Raw genomic sequence first — 18,415 nt, forward strand, 5'->3', positions numbered from 1 at the left:
TCTCCTCTCCTCTCCTCTCCTCTCCTCTCCTCTCCTCTCCTCTGTCATGCAACAGTCTAATCACCTCATCTGGCACTAATACATATTCATTCCAGTACTGGCACATGCAGAGATGTCTCTATCAGCATGATGTGTAATGCACTGGATGTTGAATTTAAAAAAGTCTTATTAAATCTGCTAAGATAGAGATGTTAGGGAGTTCAGTAGAGTTCTGTATTTGTACTGTACTTATTTTTTTTTTTATTGCTCATTGGTTTCCCAGGGTGTCCGGATGGAAAATTTATGTTCCATCCGTATGTGCCTAGAAAACAGAATGAAAACAATTCTTGCTTATTTTTATTCTTATTGAGTCTTGTTATTGATTCCAAGTTTTGTACATTTTGCCATTGTACTGAATTTTTTACGGCATAGTTGCTTTACCTGGCAGTAGTGACTGTCTTAGAGCTCTTGATAGATCTGATCTGGTAAATGAAAATGATCATAGAACATGTGAATGATCAAATTATGTAATTTGACACACAATCTTTTGACTTATGTAAGGTTTACAAACCTCAGCAAGGGTATTTTAGAAAAAAATCTAGATTGGAAAATGTTTAATCTACCTAAGTATCATAGTGTTTAGGAGCACTGAACAGTGCCACAGTATTAATATAAAGATAACATAACTATTATGTATTCKTTTGTTTATTTGCATGCATCTATTTCTATATAACTTAGAATTTTTATTCAGAGTTTATTAGAGTTTTATGCAAACTCTAAGTTGTTCAGCCCTAAACTGTTGCTAAGGTGCTACTCTCAGAGATTAGAATAAGCTGAAAATCAAAAAAGTACCAGGAACACAGTCTGGTGATGAAGAGATGAAAATGATGTTAGTGCTATTCACYAGGCACTCTTCCTAACTGTGAAGAGTAGCGTAGAAGAAAATACAAAGGTTTATTTCTCAAAATGTAAGAAGTTGCTATATCCTACCTTATGTGGAGTCTCTCGTATAGCCAACATTTCAATAACAAACAAGACACTGGGACTGAACTGTGACAGCCCTACAAGAGAAGACTGATAAGATTGTGTTTAGTATGATAGAGAAGCTACTATAAGAAAAGATGTCTTAAGAAATGAGATTAAATCAAAATATCAACATTGGAAAATCATCTTTGCGGGAACTGCATGGAATCCCATCGGCATGGGATGTGACTGCTTTGCCAAASCCAGACTGAAGAATTTTGCAGGTATTGAGATGATACATGATGATAGCTGGATGAACTGAGAAATACTACATTTAAGGATGCTCTTCAGAAAGCATTTGCAAGATTTAGTTGTGCATGCGATGAGGATCAAGGGAGAAATCCAAGTTAAACATGGCACTGTGTTTCATGGGCCTAAGTGATTGGCAGGATGGTGATGTTTCCATTGTAACATTAAAAAAAGGGGGGTAAGTGGGAAATTACTGAGGGGAGAATGATTAACTCTATTAAACTTACACTGGTGATTGCACATCTATACAGAGTTGTCAGAAAGACAGGCTGAGTTGTTAACTTAGCCAGAGTGATTCATGTCTAGAGTGGAAATATGAATTCGTAAGCTATGAGGTTCCTAAGCTAACTGGAGACGTGATAATTTAGAGAGAAGGGGCAGAAGAAGAGGTGGGAACCAAAACCATGGTTTGGTTTGAAGCATTTYCTCTCCTGTCCAGAATGCTGGAGTGACTTTCACAATTCTCTTAAATGAGCTGCTAGAGAGGGTGTAAGAGAATTAGGAGAGAATAGAGACCCTGAAGGCAGAGGAGGTCACATTTATCGGAAAACATAGTAGCTGTGGTAGGAAAATTGGCAGATCAAAGTGGGAAAGCTGCAGAGCTAGAATTCTAAGTTTCGATTAAGAAGAAGTCATGAGAGATGGCAATGAAAAATAGTTTAGTTGCATTTGACTGCCATAAGCTAGACTGAAGAAGACTCAAGATATAGCAGAAAAACCCAAATCCCAAGATAGTGCTTAGAGGTGYCATGTTCAACAGATGTAGAGTGTCTGAAATCATGAATTAAGTATTTGCCAGCCAGATCATATTGCTAGATATTTCTAGAAGTAGCTCTCCCATGTACCAAGTATCAAAGCTGCAGAAAACAGCTGTAGCTAGTTAAAGCAGAAAAGTGGTAGAAATGGATGAATTAATAAAAAGAAGTGAGGTACATGTAAGATTATAAATGGAATACCTGGTTTGATAAAAAACAAAACAGAAAACCCAGCAATGCAATTCAAAATAAGTGATACGAATCCAAACTATAAAGATATATAGTGAAAAAGGAAGAAAATTGACAAAAGACGTTGTAAAATATCAACTAGGGATTTGTGACTGAATTTAAGAAAATACATTTTAATATGGAGATGAAGAACTATGACAACAGTATACTGGTTTGAAAGAGACAAATTTGCTTTAATGTTTGTATCAACTTTTTCTGTGTAAGGATTGGCCATTATTTTAGGCCTTTTGCCTTACTCATACAATTTATCTTTACCTGCTTCCTAATGAAGCTTACTCCAGACAACATGAGAGGTAGGAAAAAATGTAGAAACAGTAGGCTTTCTTAAAAATCGAATACAATCAAAGCTATTTTTGTTGGGAGGGGAAATAGCCAGGAAGGAAAGAAAGCTGAAGAAAGAGATAAGGAGTGAGTGAAGGAGGCACAACGTAGACTAAGAGACAGAAGAGAGAAGTATTATGAAAGCAAGAGATGTTGAAGGAGAGCATATACGGCTTGTGAAATGAGAAAGGTAAGAAAACTTAAGAGATGAGCAACTGAAAGCAAGCTAAAGTGAAGAGAAAAATCACAGCATATTTAGCAGCTATAACTTGAAAGAAATTGATGTTGTCTAGTATGATTTAACACATATTCTGAAGCATCCTTACAGTTCTTAACCAGATGGGGGATCTATTCTGTTACACACAAGATAGCTGTGAAGACTCATCTTTACACTTTTTGCCTGCTGGGCGTTTTTCCAGTGGAATCAACCTCTTTCAACAACTATCTTCTTTCTCTAAATTTTCCATTTCCTATTATGAAGATTAATATTTTCACCTGAAAAAGACRGTTAAAAGAGTTTACTTTATTCTGCATCTCTTCATTCTTGAGCTCTCATTTTATGAACCCACYCCCTTACATTAGAATGTTCTTCTACTGACTGGAATGAATTATCTTTCTACACAGAAATACAAGCTATAATTCATCTTTTCTTTCCAAAAAGGTATCAAGAAGTTGCTCTAGCATGGATTAGTTTGGGTAAGCATGGGCTCCCTCTGATTCAATTTGATAAATTTAATCTCCATCACTTGTGTTAGAAGATCTATTTTATATTTCTTGAATCTGAATAGATTAAATTCCTTTGGAAATGACCAGAAGATTTGTTTGAGTATGGTTTGTATGCTCAGAAACAGTAGTAACATTTTGGAGTCAGCTTTAAGACTGAGGAGTGTTGTAGGACACATTTGAATGACAAAATGAAACTCAGAAGTACTTAAAACACTTAAAATCAACACCCAAAACCAAATGATTTAAGCTTGAATTGGAATGCACTCAAAATTGTCAAAATATTTCAGTCTGGAGCAAAGGGTGAGAAAGGCTTTGGGAAGTTCCAGCAAAAGCTGAGATTTGGTTAAGGCCACTCTTGAATTTCCCCCACCCACATATGTCACCTGATATTCAAGTAYATTCACAGAAAACAGAAACTATATGGAAGATTTTAGTTTCAGCTGCATTTCCTAGCCTTACTTACAGGACCAAGACTATATGACAAAAATTAAGCTCATTGGTTCTACTAGAAACTGGGAATCTCTTCTGAAAGGCTGCAGCGTAACAAGAGATGCAATTCTTAGAAGGCTGCACTTTTATAAGATCTATCAGTAAAACCCATTTGTATATTTCTTAACTTCTACATTAGAAACTACAYTCATTCACAAGAGTGAACACATATTTTCAAATATACTTCTGGTTACAAATATCTTAAAATCAGTATAAGCATAAGAAAAATGATATGACTGATAAAACAGTGTTATCCCAATTTTCCTGAGACAATTTTTAGCATAACCTTTGGATATGTTGACCTTTTAGACAGCAATATGGCCTAAGATTGTTTTAAATAAATAATCCTGTCTTCACAATGCTTCCCTATTGCTATTTCCTGACTAATTCATATGAAGTTCTGCATTGTATACATACCCAAATCCATAAAATAATTTCAGGTTTTCTGTATCTCAAATCTAGTATGTTTGTCACCACTCTTTTTCTTTCATTAAAAAAGATAGGATATGAGAACTAGAAAGAGAGCTRGGATCATGGAGTTAATTTTTAGTTTAAAATATTGCTTTTAATAAACTGGATAGATTGGCTCTTTTAGAAAAAGGAAAAAAAAAACAGTGGAAAGCAGAAAACTGCAATACTTTAGATCATTCTAATTAATTATCAAAGATTTCAGGAAGAAAAACACTGAAATTGAAATCTAAAAGTATGTATAATACTAAATTTAAAACTCAGATCTCTAGATCAATAACTTGGATCCCTGATATCTGAAAGGAAGGGATGAGTCTTAGAGATCTTATATAGAAAGAAACTGGATGGTTTAGATACAGTTTAAATATGTAGGTTTACAGAGCCGGGTAATTAAAAGAAGGCACATAATGATGAGACTTGACTGAAGAGGCTTGTGTTGTTTTGATGACTATGACTGTGAAGAAGATTTTAGGTATAAAGTATTAAAGTTCTGTCTGTGCTATCTTTAAAGCTGATACCTAGAACCATGAGGAAATACAGAAACAGAATTTCCCTTAGGATGTTAGAGGAAATGTCCAGTGAAGAAAGGCTTGCGAGAGGTTAAGACTAACAGGACTGAGCAATTATTGATGCATTTTTCTATGAAATCCYCCATCAGCAAGTTATATAAAGAATAAAGATGTAGAATCATAGAATGAGAGAATAATTTAGATTGCCTCTACTCATCATTTAGTACCAGCTCCTGCTGCAAGCACAGGCAAGGTCGAAGTTAGATTAGGTTGCTCAGGGCCATGGCCTCTTCTTTTTGGTTACCCCAAGGTTGGCGATTCAACTTTGAGGTTTTAAAAATTCTATGCATAGTTGACAATTGAAACAYTCAGAATACAAACTCTGATGGAAAAAATGAATAAAAACTAATATTTGAGTTTGGAAGTTACATCTTACAATCTAGYAATGCCGTGTACTTGAGTAAGTGCCAGACCAAATTATTTTTCTCACCTCTATGCCACACATAGAAGAGTAACAACCTACTTGAGGCAGGTTCGGATACTTGAATGTCACAAGCACAGACAAGCACGCAAAGCACGTAGCAGATTTTCAGCTAAGCAAATGGGATATTTACTCATCTGTTAAGTAAAATTTATATTCAGAGCAGTACATTCCAGGTCTTGAGGAGACACTTGCAGCTTCTAGATTATCTACTGCCACGTGGTTTGGCTCTTCTCAGGTCTGTAAATCTACGTTTCCCTTCTTAGGTGTGAATGGCACCAAAGTCAAACCATAGAGGTCAAACTCCAGCCAGACTGGCGTTAGGATGCAGCTAAGATGTGTATCTGGTCTTGGGAACTGGGAAGTTTTTCTTAATCTAGAGGTAACTTCAAAGCTTGTCTTCATTTTCAAAAAGTGTAGTTCTTTTGACTTTGCTGCTGCCCACATAATTGCCACTATTTCTTCTTCTCTATGTTTTATTGAGGTAACAATCTTCTCTTTGGAGGGCTGCAACACCAGAAGTTCCACCTGGTCATGAGGAAAAACTTCTTTACCGTGAAGGTGACTAAACACTGGCACAGGTTGGCCAGTCAGGTTGTGGAGTCTCCTACTTTGGAAATATTCAAAAGCCACCTGGACATGAACCTTGGCAACATGCTTCAGTTGACTCTGCTTGAGCAGGTGATTTAGATTAGACCAACTCTTTCCGAACAAAATGAATCTGTGATTCTGTGATTGCATGATTAAGGGACATAATACATTTTGCAGCATATAAACTGGAAGAGATGAGGAAGTAATTCTGAGCTCTAGAGATCATGATGGATTCAAACTCGCAGGATTTCTGTGTGCAAATGAGCACATTTATGTTGGGAAATACTGAAGCTGACAACTGTGAACCTGCATTACTTTACAGAATAGAACTGCCTGTGAAMTATTGTCTGCTTGAAACTGAACAAGACCTTTGGTAAAATCAGTGATCTGTAGAAACTACTGTATATAAAAAATCCTTGAGTTAAAACTGAAGAACATAAGAACAGTTGTGCCAAGTTCACCTGAACATTCTTTTAGTCCTTCTGCAATGGTAGCAAACAGCAAATGACTAAGAGAGAGTATAAAGGTAAGGTAAGCATACAGTGAAAGGTTTCTAGAAAAATCTCCTGGCCTTCAGCAATTTATAGCTCAGAGACTATGAGTGCCAAATGCTTTTCTATTCAGTAAACCAGTATTCTGGATTTTTACAGTTGATTTTTGAATCCATACATTAGTATGGACACATACAGCCTTTCTTCAACAAAGAGTTCCACAGCTCAATTCAGTTCTTTTTGTCTGAACCTGCTGTCTGATACTTTTATTTGATACTCCTTAACCATTGAATTAGTAAAGACAAAGAATAGCCATTGTCTATTCGTTTTCCCTATGGGACRTAATTTGATATGGGACATAATTTGATAGATCTCTGAACACTTTCTTCTACAGCCATCTCTTTTCCAATCTATGGAGTCTCCTTTGTTACTACTCTATCTTGTTCCAAACTCATGCATGTGGATATCTGGAAATCATTCTCAAGCTTTACAGAATCACAGAATCACAGAATCACAGAATGGTTGAGACTGCAAGGAACCACTAGAGATCATCTAGTCCAACCCCCCTGCTCCAGCAGGGACACCCAGAGCACGGGGAACAGGGCGGCATCCAGGCGGGTTTGGAATATCTCCAGAGAAGGAGACTCCACAATCTCCCTGGACAGCCTGTGCCAGGGCTCTGTCACCCTCCCAGGAAAGAAGTTCTTCCTCACATGCAGATGGAACTTCCTGTGTTTCAATTTGTACATATTACCCTTTATAATGTCACTGGCCCCACCAAGAAGAATTTGTCCCATCTTCTTTAAACTCTCACCCCTGGTATTTACGTATATTTGATAATCTCGTCTCTCAATCTTCTCTTCTCCAGGCTAAACAGGCCCAGCTCGCTAATCTTTCCTCCTAAAATAGATGCTCCAGTCCCTTAATCATCTTTGTTGCCCTCTGCTGAATCCTCTCTAGAGGCTCCACACCCTTCTTGTCCCAGAGAGCCCAGAACTGCACCAAATACTCCAGGTGAGGCCTCACCAGAGCTGAGGAGAGGGGCAGGATCCTCCCCCTCGACCTGCTGGCAACATCCTCCTGATGCAGCCAGGATCCCATTGGCCTTCTTGGCCACGAGGGCACACTGCTGACTCATGGTTAACTTGGTGTCAACCAGGACTCCCAGGTCCCTCTCTGCAAAGCTGCTCTCCAGCAGGTCAACCCCTAATCTGTACTGATGCCTGGGGTTATTCCTCCCCAGGTGCAGGACCATGCCCTTGTCCTTATTCAACCTCATGAGGTTCCTCTCTGCCCAACTCTCCAGCCTGTCCGGGTCCCTCTGGATGGCAGCACAGCCCTCCGGAGTGTCGGCCACTCCACCCAGCTTGGTGTCATCTGCAAACTTGCTCAGGGTGCACTCAGTGCCCACGTCCAGGTCATTCATGAAGAGGKTGAACAGCACYGGGCCCAGTACTGACCCCTGGGGGACACCACTGGCCACAGGCCTTCAACTGGACTCAGTCCCTTTATCACCACCCTCTGAGCTCTGCCATCCAGCCAGTTCTTAAGCCACCTCACTGTCCACTYATTTAACCCACACTTTTGGAGCTTCCCCAGGAGGATGTTATGGGAGATGATGTTGAAAGCCTTGCTGAAGTCAAGGTAGACAACATCCACGGCTCTCCCATCATCTATCCATCCAGTCATCCCATTGTAGAAGGCTATCAGGTTGGTCAAACATAACTTCCGCTTGGTGAATCCAGACTGACTACTCCTGAGCAATTTCTTTTCCTTCACATGCCTAGAGATGYTCTCTAGGATGAACCGCTCCATCACCTTTCCAGGGACAGAGGTGAGGCTGACCGACCTGTAGTTTCCCAGCTCTTCCCTCTTGCCCTTTTTGAAGACTGGAGTAATGTTGGCTTCTCCCAGTCCTCCATTGCCTCCCCTGCCCTCCACGACCTCTCGAAGATGATGGAGAGAGGCTGAGCAATAACCCCCWCCAGTTCCCTCAGCACTCTTGGGTGCATCCCATCAGGGTCCATAGATTTATGGGTGTCCAGTTTGCCTAAATAATCCCTAACCCAATCCTCCTCGACCAGTGGAAAGTCTTCCTCTCTCCTGGGTATCTTTCTTCTCTCTGGGCTCTGTAGTTCATGGAGACCAGTCTCAGCAGTAAAGATAGAAGCAAAGACGGCATTTAGTAACTCTGCCTTCTCTGCATCCTCCGTCACCAAGGCACCCTCTCCCTTTAGCAGCAGACTAACATTTTCCCTAGTCTTCCTCTTGCTGCTGATATATCTATAGAAGCCCTTCCTATTCTCCCTGATGCCTCTTGCTAACTCTAATTCCAAACGKGTCTTGGCCGTCCTTGTTGCATCCCTGCATTCCTTTAAAACTTCTGGAAAAAATAGGTAGTTGGGAAGAACTTTCTTACTCACTTGAGATAYGTTTTGAACATAGAAAAATTAGAAGAATTTTAAATAATATATTATTTTCATGGAAAAAAAAAATGGAGAATTCTGTGGTAAAAGCATTTAATATTTACCAATCTCCATTCTTATCTCTCCTCTTGCCGCCACTTCCCATAACTCGGTTTGGAAAGCAAGCACTTCAAAGGTTAACTTTACCCTTATACTAGAAATCAGTTTAGCTATAAAAATGTCAGCCCCTCCCCGTCCACGAAGGTCCRAATGAAGCTCCTGTGCATGACTCTTCCAATCTCAGTGTTGAACAGTGGCTGAAACCCAGATTCTTGGAAAGCCAGATTTGCATATAAAGGAAAACAGAGCATTCAGTTGTAATCAGTGCTGCACTTGCCATTTGTTCTATTATTCTATAATTTGGTCTCTAGACAGTGAAGGATAGTAAGACTTGGAGCTGTGAATGGGGAGCAAAAAGGGAGGAAGAGTGAGTTAAGTGAGCAACAAAAATTAAGGGAAAGGATATATAGGGAGTTGTATAAATATATACCAGAGAAATAGGGTAATCCTGCTTCCACATATGCAGAAAATCTGTGCTTTTTCTGTGGGAGTCAGTAATGATTCATTATTGCAACAGGATAAAGAACAGCTATCCTCATTCTGGCTTTGTCATACCAATAGAAGAAATCACATTCTTTGTTGTAGGGTTTAGTATACAAATTTTCATGAAAGAATCAACTATACACCGAAAGCACCAGACTTCAAAGGGATGAAAGTAGCCAGCTAACAGAGACTGAAATCTTCTATATAACCCCAGAATAGCTCAAAACAGGAGCAGCAGCAGCAATGTAGACAACCCAAACATCAATATATAATAGACCTATCCTTCCCTTTGAAGTACCAGAAGTCGTTTGAAAACTTTCAGATGTAGGGGCAAGGGATGCTGTTAATATCAGCTATGCAGCACTTGATGCACCAGAGCTGACTGTCACCCCTTGGTTTACAATAGGACATGAATTACATTTACTGGGGATTTTTTGAAGGCAGATATACAGATGTTTGAGTTGAATCAGCAAATGCAAGTCCTTTTACCAGACATCTATTTCAAAGTTCCTTTAGAATCAGAAATGCAATTTCTTTAGAATCAGAAATTTGCAGCATGAACAGAATATTAAAGTTCATATTCCTTGAGAGTCAGTGTTTTGCTTTGTTTTGTTTTGTTTCATGTAGAACTTCAGAATTTATTATTTCCTGTTGTTTGTGTTCTAAAATAATCCCTCCTGTCAGAATGAATACACCAAAAGAGATCTGCATGTTTCAGGGAGCGTAGCCTACTACAAAGATTGTCCACCAAAACATCAAATGGAAGTTCTTCCCTTCTGTATAGAAGACTCCTATAGGTGTCAGTTATGTATAAGTGGAGGGAGCTATGGAAGGAGAGGACAGGATAATCAGCATAACAGCTGCTCTCTCTTTGCTCTGATTTTTTTTTTCTGTTGAATTTCTTCAGACCGATATTTCCAGCACCATGAACTATTATTGGTATGGACTAGCACCAGCTCTGCTGTTCAGGTGTGATTCATAGCAATATCACAAAGCAGAACTGTGTCCTGAGAGAGCAGCAACATGAGACACCCACCACAGAGGATGTGTATCTCAATACATACAACTTCCATTAGATCTCCTCCTTCCTGCATCTTCTGCACACACTTCTTTGAGAAGAGACTAGATAGAAAGCAAAATATGGAAGTGTTCATATGCTTGTCACTTTATGTTACTTCTCTGCTTCCTATATTTGAGGAATTTAGCTAATGTATTTGATTAATATAGATGCTAGCTTTCTGTGAACATATCTGTCATAATCCCACTGAGGATGTGGTTGCTCCTCTGGTGAAGATGTTTAGATTCATGTAAGGAGTTCATGAAGTTCTTCAGGTTTTGAAAACCTGCAGTCACTCTCTGGCTTTTCTGACATGTTTTCTGAGCACCAGAATCTGCGCAACCACTTCCAGGAGAAGGGATCCTGTGTTCCATTCTGCCCCAGCTCTTTTTTGAAGAAAGCTTTGTTTGAGAGGCTTTGTCTTTGTTCTTTCTTTCATATTGCGGTACATTATGCTCAGCTCTGCAGACAATCTGGTGCCATTAAGCTATTACCTATCCTATTGGTTGTTTTTCTGGTGCYTCCAATTTGCATGGAAAATTATTCATGTTAATAACTCTTCATTGTTCCTGTCTTATCTTCCTAAGTCATGTCAGAGAGCTACACAATGCAAACCCTACTGTCAAAAGGCAGCTGTATACTTACTTGAAGGCATTAAGTGATTTGCCTCCAGTGCATTAGAATTAATTCAAGGCATTTAGTGACTTGCCTGCAATCAAACGGAATTCTTAAGATTTTCTTATTTTCCCCACAAGTCATGTTACCCACCTTTGCCTATGATATCAGTTTTTGAGCCAGATACTTCTGCCTGGTAAAACAGGTACTCCTGTTTTACAGCTGAGCCTTTCCTGCTTCAGAGAGAGGCAGCTTGTCATTCCCCTTGGAGATGCAATCAGATCAGCCTGCAGCACAAGCGAGGGGTATTTTCCTAGCAGAGCTCTACTTACAATATTGTCTTATAGATTAGTCTTAGCAGTTAGACTCACAAACATTTTTCCTAATCTTCAAAGTGTGMCGATGTGCTCATATTACTAGACAAAAATGTTATTCAACCCATATAACCCAAAGCACAGAACTAACACTAATATTAGATGCAATGTCTTGTATATAACTGCAGAAACTTGCAACATGTTTTTAGAGTACAAGGGACTGCTTTAAAAACATCAAAGTATTTTTTCAGTTGCTGTTTAAAACCACTCTTGTTTCTCAGTTTTTAAGCACTATCACTCAGCAATAGTTTTGCTTCCTAATGTTGATTTGCTTTCAGCTGAGCTTTTGTTTCACAAAGTTTGTGAAACACACCTGCTTAAACCCTTTAGCAATATGGAGCAAATCTGAAAATGGCTCAGTATCTATTATTTCATAACTGAAACCTTGTCAGGTTTCTTTTGTATTTTAGTATGATATTGTAAGCCACACAGGAAACCTACCTTCATTTCTATAGTGACTTATTCTAGAATATTTGGTCAGATATTATCAACTATATAATATATTAAAATTACTCAGTGTTGGCACCACTCCTAAATACAAGCTCATCTATGTGCTTTAGAGCTCTGTGCAGCTATTAAGAGAGATTAAAATGAGTTTCATTTTCTGCCAGACAACAAATAAAATAACCATCAAAGCAGGTGAAATAATAATAAAAAGAAAAAAAAAAAGACATTGTGAATTTTCCTGAAATGTCTTTATTTACAAAAAGGTAAGGTCAAGTGATTTTTCATGACAAACAGCTTTCCTGTTCCTACTGAAGTCAGTGACAAAATTTCACTGACTTCTCTGGCAGCATAAACCCTTCCCCGTTAAGCACTAAAACTACGCAGCCTGGCTGTGACTGCTTTGACTTCAATGGAAATCTGCCTTAACTCCACTCAGTTTCGCTGTAAGTATATTTTGACTATTCTTGCATTTACTCTAAACAAGTTTGACTCTTTCTAATAAAAGTACACTTGTTCAAACAAAGGGACAGAAGGCCTTTTATGTACAGAACCACATTCAAAGGTTGACCTTTGAATGTGAAAAGATAACTAGACCAAAAAAAAAAATACTGATAAGCGGGGTGGTCAGGCTGATGACTGGTGTCATCAGCAATACCATGAGGAATTAGTGGAAACACACTGTTTTTTCACATTCAGTGGTCTGACAGACTGCACGATTTTCTCAGGTCAAGGGTACTCTGAGATATTAAGAAAACTAAAAATTCTGGGGGGCTCAAACTGCTTAACATCTACTTGCTCCCCAACTTTCTTTCCATTCCAATCCYCCAGCATTTGGATGATGGTGATTTTCTAAATGCTTTTGACAGGATTGCYCACACCCACAAAAGTAATTTAAAAAGCCTTAGCTTAGAATAAGATTCTTTTGAGAATTAGTTACTYGCTAGAAGATGAAAAACAAAGCTGGGAGTGACTGATCAGTAATCACAATTGAAGGAAGCTGCAAGTGGAAGTGYAGTCTAGATGCTAGTGTTGTTCAACATCCTCCCAAATGGGCTGGAAAAGATGGGTGATGATACAGAGTCGCACCCAATAGTCAAAACTTAAAGTGGATTGAAAGCAGAGGGATCTCTCAGTATCAAGTGACTCAATAAGAAAATGGCAGAGAAAATTCAATTTTGATAAATGCAAGATAAGGCACATGTTAAAAATACAACCCTAACAAATGCATACAGTTCTAAGGGAGCATTTGTCACTCAAGGAAAAGATCTAGCAAACACTGTGAATGTTAATATAAAAACATTAGCTAAATGCTCAGACCAGGCATAGAGTGTGCCCCTTGGCTCAAAAAAAAGTGACTGCTGGCTACCAGAAACTGGAAGATATGGAAAGAGAAGGGGTACTCACCYTGTTTCTCATTCTTCTTATAACCTTAGGTGCCCACTACTTGCCACTGCTGAGAGATGTGAAGCTGTATGGATGTTTAGCATGATCTAATAGAGCTGCTTTTATATCCTGATGTAAAATGAACTGTGTGAGGGAGTAGATGTAACCTGAGGCCACAGAGGAAAGTGAAACTATTGAAAAGTGTATAACTGGAGAAGCAATGTCGCAATTGTGCATCTAGCCAAGTCCCACAAAAATAACCGAAGGATCAGAACAAACAAAACAAAACAAAACAAAAAACAAAGCTCTGAAGACATCACAGGGATGTCTTAAGGCCACAGGGATGTCTTAGGGATGTGTCAGTACACCACGATGTATTGACACATTTCTGGGGCTAGCAGGTAGCTAGGAGGCAACACTGAGGAGATACGGTAGCTGGGACCAGAAAGATAACTACAACAGGCCAAAGTAAGCAAGCAAAGGGAAAGGTGTGCAAGGACTCATGAATAAATAACTCCTGATGACAAGAGTACTGTTATTTCAAGAAAGAGCCACAATTACAAGAAACACTGCAAGRGTCTCAAGATTAATTGAATAGTCTTGGGAATTATGTGAATACGTYGGAAACATAAGTATTTGTGGGTTTCCTAAATGGTGTTTAAGAGCTACTATCTTAAATTTTGGTCAAGAAAAACAAACATGGAGAATTGCAGCTTTAACTGGTCTCATTTTTCCAAACACAGGAAATTGTAAGTTATCTTCCTTTAAGGAGAAGCTCTTGGAAACCAAATACAGATGTGTGCCAAGTGGCTTGGGTGGGTGCAGGTGGCAACTACCGAACACCCTAGTCCCCACCTTGAGTGTCGAGCGTCTGTGGGAGAGCTGGGGAAGTAACGCTTGGCACTGACCACAGTGCTGCTCCATTCAAACCTGTCCACTGGCTTTAGCAGATCGTATCCTTAGCTGGTCGCAACTGAGGCGACCACTGCTGCTCACCAGGCTTCAATGGGAATTTCAGAAAGCGATCCCTTCCCACTCCAGAGAGTTTGCACAGACTATGTAAGAGAAGTCCAAAGTTTACTATTGCCAACTTGCTGTGCAGAGGTGTGGTGAAGATTGTGTTCCCTAGGGTTATGCAGATATGAACTGGAAGTGGCATTTAGGTTATTATAAAAGCACTTTTCCATTTGAGAACACTATTGTCTGCCCAGGAAAGCAAATACATACTTACCTTATCGAGGGAATGCATTTGGATATTTTCATTCACACTCAGCGATGGACTATTTTTAGTAACTAATAATATATATGTGCTTTGCAATGTGCTCTTTGATGGCCTACTTTCTATTGGAAATAACACTGCAATAAAAAGTTTGCTTTTAAGAACCCCAAATTTTACTGTATTTCCCCCAAATGTGGGATTAATAGAATATGACTCACTCTTCTTGCAACATGGCTGTATTTCACCTTAAAAAATAAAAACATTTTCTTTCTTACATAAGCAATGGAGGTAAGGGTCTCAGGCTGATTGGCTGCAAAAATAAATAAATCAAAACAGTATAAAAAAGTAAGGTTTAGAACTAGCTGCTGTACAAGTTAAACAAATTATCTAATTTTAATCTAATTTTTATATGAAAGAAGAATGTTCACAGCCTATTGGTTTTTCTACTTTTATTTTTCTAAATGTTTTAACCTACAGGGATATTTTCTGTAGTCCATTTGCAATCTATCTTGAGTTTTAAGTGATTTTTTGACTGATTTTTTTCAAGTCCCAGTATATACCAACAGGAGTAGCTGCTGGCAGTTCCAGAGATACAGAACGTCAGGATTTTGGTACATAGTTGTCACGGCAGCTAACCTACACCTAAATCCCCTTGTAAGCTTCTGGGAAAGCTTGTTAAGTCCCAGCCATTCTTTGGTGTTCCTCCTGTTGGAATTGCCAGTTCCTTTTTGGGGATCTGCTCTCCACAAAGCCTTGTTTCGTGCCACGTTGGCCAGGGACACAGGCTCAGCCCTTTCATCCTAGCATAAACCTCCCCTGCTGATGATGCCCATCAATGGAAGGGGAGGTGACAGGAGTGCAAGGCAAGGGATGAAGGTCTCCCGGTTACTCCAGCTGTTGGCAGCAGTTTCTTGGCAGCTGTTTTTTTACTAAAATAGGCTATTTTCTTCAGTTTCGTGATTTAGAGCAAACAACAATACCATTGATTTTGATAAAATTACTGCAGATTCATACTGGCATAACAGAAGACAAGCTTGGCCTTTGGACAATTTACAAAGCAATGAATGAGTTCTGCTCTGTGGTTACATGATAATAAATAGGAGCAGCATTTCTTCTAGCCAGTATACAGGCTCTAAAATGCTTTATTAATGTCTACAAGCACAATTTCCATGCGCATGCACATTTCCATTCTTCTTCAAAGAGGAGGATAAGAGTCCTCCAAGCTTTTGCCACGCACTGGCCATCATCTTAGCATAGTTAGAAAACAAACTCAGGTTTCTTCATGAATTTTCATGCTATTTATTTCTGATGAAACAGTTCCTTTTCATCAAATCAGTCTATTTCAGAGGAAAACCATTCCACTGGCTATTTTTGACCAGCCATCCTATTTATCTTGTTTCTTGCCACCTCTGGGAACTCGGCCATGACGCAGTTTCCGTGGAACCCAGCCCAGGACTTATCAGTTCTTGACAGACCATGGATGGCTGACATGCCTTCTACCTATGGCTGAATGTGAGCTCAGAAATCTAGTGTTTACAGTAAGCGAGATCAAATGGTAAGAAGGAGTGAGTATTTACCTCTTTATTTTTAACATTGTCATCTCAACCTGTTGTCAAAGCAGTCTATCTCTTTTCAAGAAGGCTCAGGTTCAGTATCAGAGTGGTTCTGTTCCTATTGTTATTTTTCAGGCAATTGCCTAGAAGATCAAAGACTTGGCATCACCAGATAAATTAGCGTGCAAAGTCAAGAACTGGAATTACGTAATTTATCACCCTCATATCACAAAGCAGTATGAAAAATCCCTGCATCTGTGGGATTATGGATCATGCTGAAGTGATGTCTCTTCTCATAGATACTGAAAGCTATGATACTCCTCAAGAACTTTTTGCTCTCATGTGCTGACTTCATTTTTTTCAGTCTACTCATCTCAGGATAGCTGCTCTTTAAACTGGACTTTGAAAGTATCAATAACAGTGCAGATACTAAACTCAAGGAAGAGGATTCTCCGAAGTAACTATCGATGAACACATTGTGTTGATTTAGGTGTGCCGAAGACCAGCCCCTATAAATGCATTATGTAATAGTTTATTAAATGACAGCTGAACAGCTAAAATGGATGAGTTCTTGGAATAATTGGCAAGAGGCACAAGTCTGGTAACAGTATCAGGATTCTTCTTCTAGAGTTGTGGCGCAGAAAAGGAGATAATATACATCACAGTAAAGGTTTAAATGCATTTCATCCCACTATTTTTTTTTTTAAGTTTGGTGTTTTATATTCTCCCACTCCATTTTTTGCTATTTCATTTTAAAAAGCTGTCCGCATGCAATAAAATTCTAATAAATGAAGCACTGCAGGTTAAAGTATTCGTCCTGAAGAGTCATGAAACCTGAAAATAAAACAGAAAACTGCATGACACTTCCCATTCAAAAAAAAGTCAATGACTAAGTTAGAAATATTTGTATTCCATGTGTATTGCCTAATATAACATAATGATTTCACGTGTATTGCCCACACACAGTACTTTTCAGAGCCCTTTAGGGATAGAAATATTGTAATTTGCACTTTATAAATGGAGAAACAGAGCTACAGAGAACTGAAGTGACCAGCCCACAGCCTTCCACATGTTGACCACAAGGCTTTCCAGTCATCCTGGATCTCTCAGCAAACACTGAAGATCACTGCAGTCACCAGGGATATCATTTATGCAGGCTACCATTTTGCTTCACAAAAAGAAATCAATGCTGCAAAGCGTTGCTGGGGCAGAATTCCTTCATCTTTGAGGCACAATGTACTTTGCAGTTATTATGGTAAGCCGTGACTCATACCTTTTTGGCCCTCAGTCCTACTTTGTGTGGCATAAGAATAAAGCTAAATGCAATTTGGAGAGCTACGTCTATAAAATATTAAAGCCAGTATCTGTGATAAAGCTCATTGCTTTCCAGTCATACTGAGGGGGAAGAAAGGAGAGAAGTGAAGTACCTTAAATTGAATGGCTGTACTTCCTAGCCTGATAAAGGTAGCGGATGTTTATGTGTCTGAGAACCACATGACAGACACCACAAACTCTGTGGAGCTTCGGGAACAGGGAGGTTTAGGRACGATTCAAAATCTAAGGCTGTGACTCCTTGGTGTCCCCCTGCTCTGCTGCAAGCAAGCTGCAGACATCCTGCTAGGCCCCAGAGGGTGCAGGGGATGCCCACGTGGTGAAGCCAAGGTCCTAATCCCAAACAGTCCCACTGGAACAAGCACTGGTTTCCTGCTGATTGGCCAGTGTGATTGGCTTTTTGAGGAAACCAACGTTTGCCCCAAGAGGACTGGTCTCTTGCTGCACTGTCCTGTGACATGGATTGAGCTGTAGCTCAGAAGGGCTCTCAAGGCCCATCCATTCAGATATAGCAAACATGACCTGGCCTCAGCAGTCCGTGCTGATCTCCTCACACAATCCCATGATAGAGAGGATTGCTCAGCAACCCTCATGCTACACCTGCCTCCTCACCAGTTTGCTTGAAACTGCCTGCATCCACTGGGAGCATTGGGAACTTCCTCTGCGCTAGTTCTCTGAACCAGTTCATTGCTGGGTCAGATGAGGGCGGGGACTAGCTTAAGGATGGGGACACGGAGGTAGTGTTGAGGGCAGGGTGGAGGATGTGTGAATGTTTCCTTGGTAACAGCCAACCTGCAATTGCAATTCTCTTGGACTCTGAAATTCTTCCCTAAAACTCTGCTGGTACCGGCAACTACTGCCTCCTTCCTCATAAAGCACCCTCCATCCCCGTCACTCATCTGTTTGTCATTTCAGAGTCCATCCATCAAGCTGATATCCTGCTTGCTGACTGTTTGCACCACCCTATTCTTCATTTTTCATCTTTCCACTGTCCATCTTCTACTGCAAACTCCCCTGACCAGCCCAATCTTATTGAAACGTGCCCAATGAACTACAGCTAACATGGAACTATCTGAATCACAGAGAACATATGGAT

General features: G+C 39.6%; 1 long non-coding RNA gene across 1 annotated transcript; it reads left to right on the forward strand.

Moving 5' to 3' along the window:
• The first annotated feature begins 17,150 nt into the window (after window positions 1-17,150).
• LOC112947654 lies at window positions 17,151-18,415 on the forward strand. The gene is made up of 2 exons (XR_003249451.1): window positions 17,151-17,242; window positions 18,235-18,415. It is a non-coding gene; the product is annotated as an uncharacterized LOC112947654 (long non-coding RNA).

This window comes from Nothoprocta perdicaria, unplaced genomic scaffold (genome assembly GCF_003342845.1).
Source record: "Nothoprocta perdicaria isolate Ctin4 unplaced genomic scaffold, notPer1 scaffold_24, whole genome shotgun sequence".
NCBI classification, from domain to species: domain Eukaryota; kingdom Metazoa; phylum Chordata; class Aves; order Tinamiformes; family Tinamidae; genus Nothoprocta; species Nothoprocta perdicaria.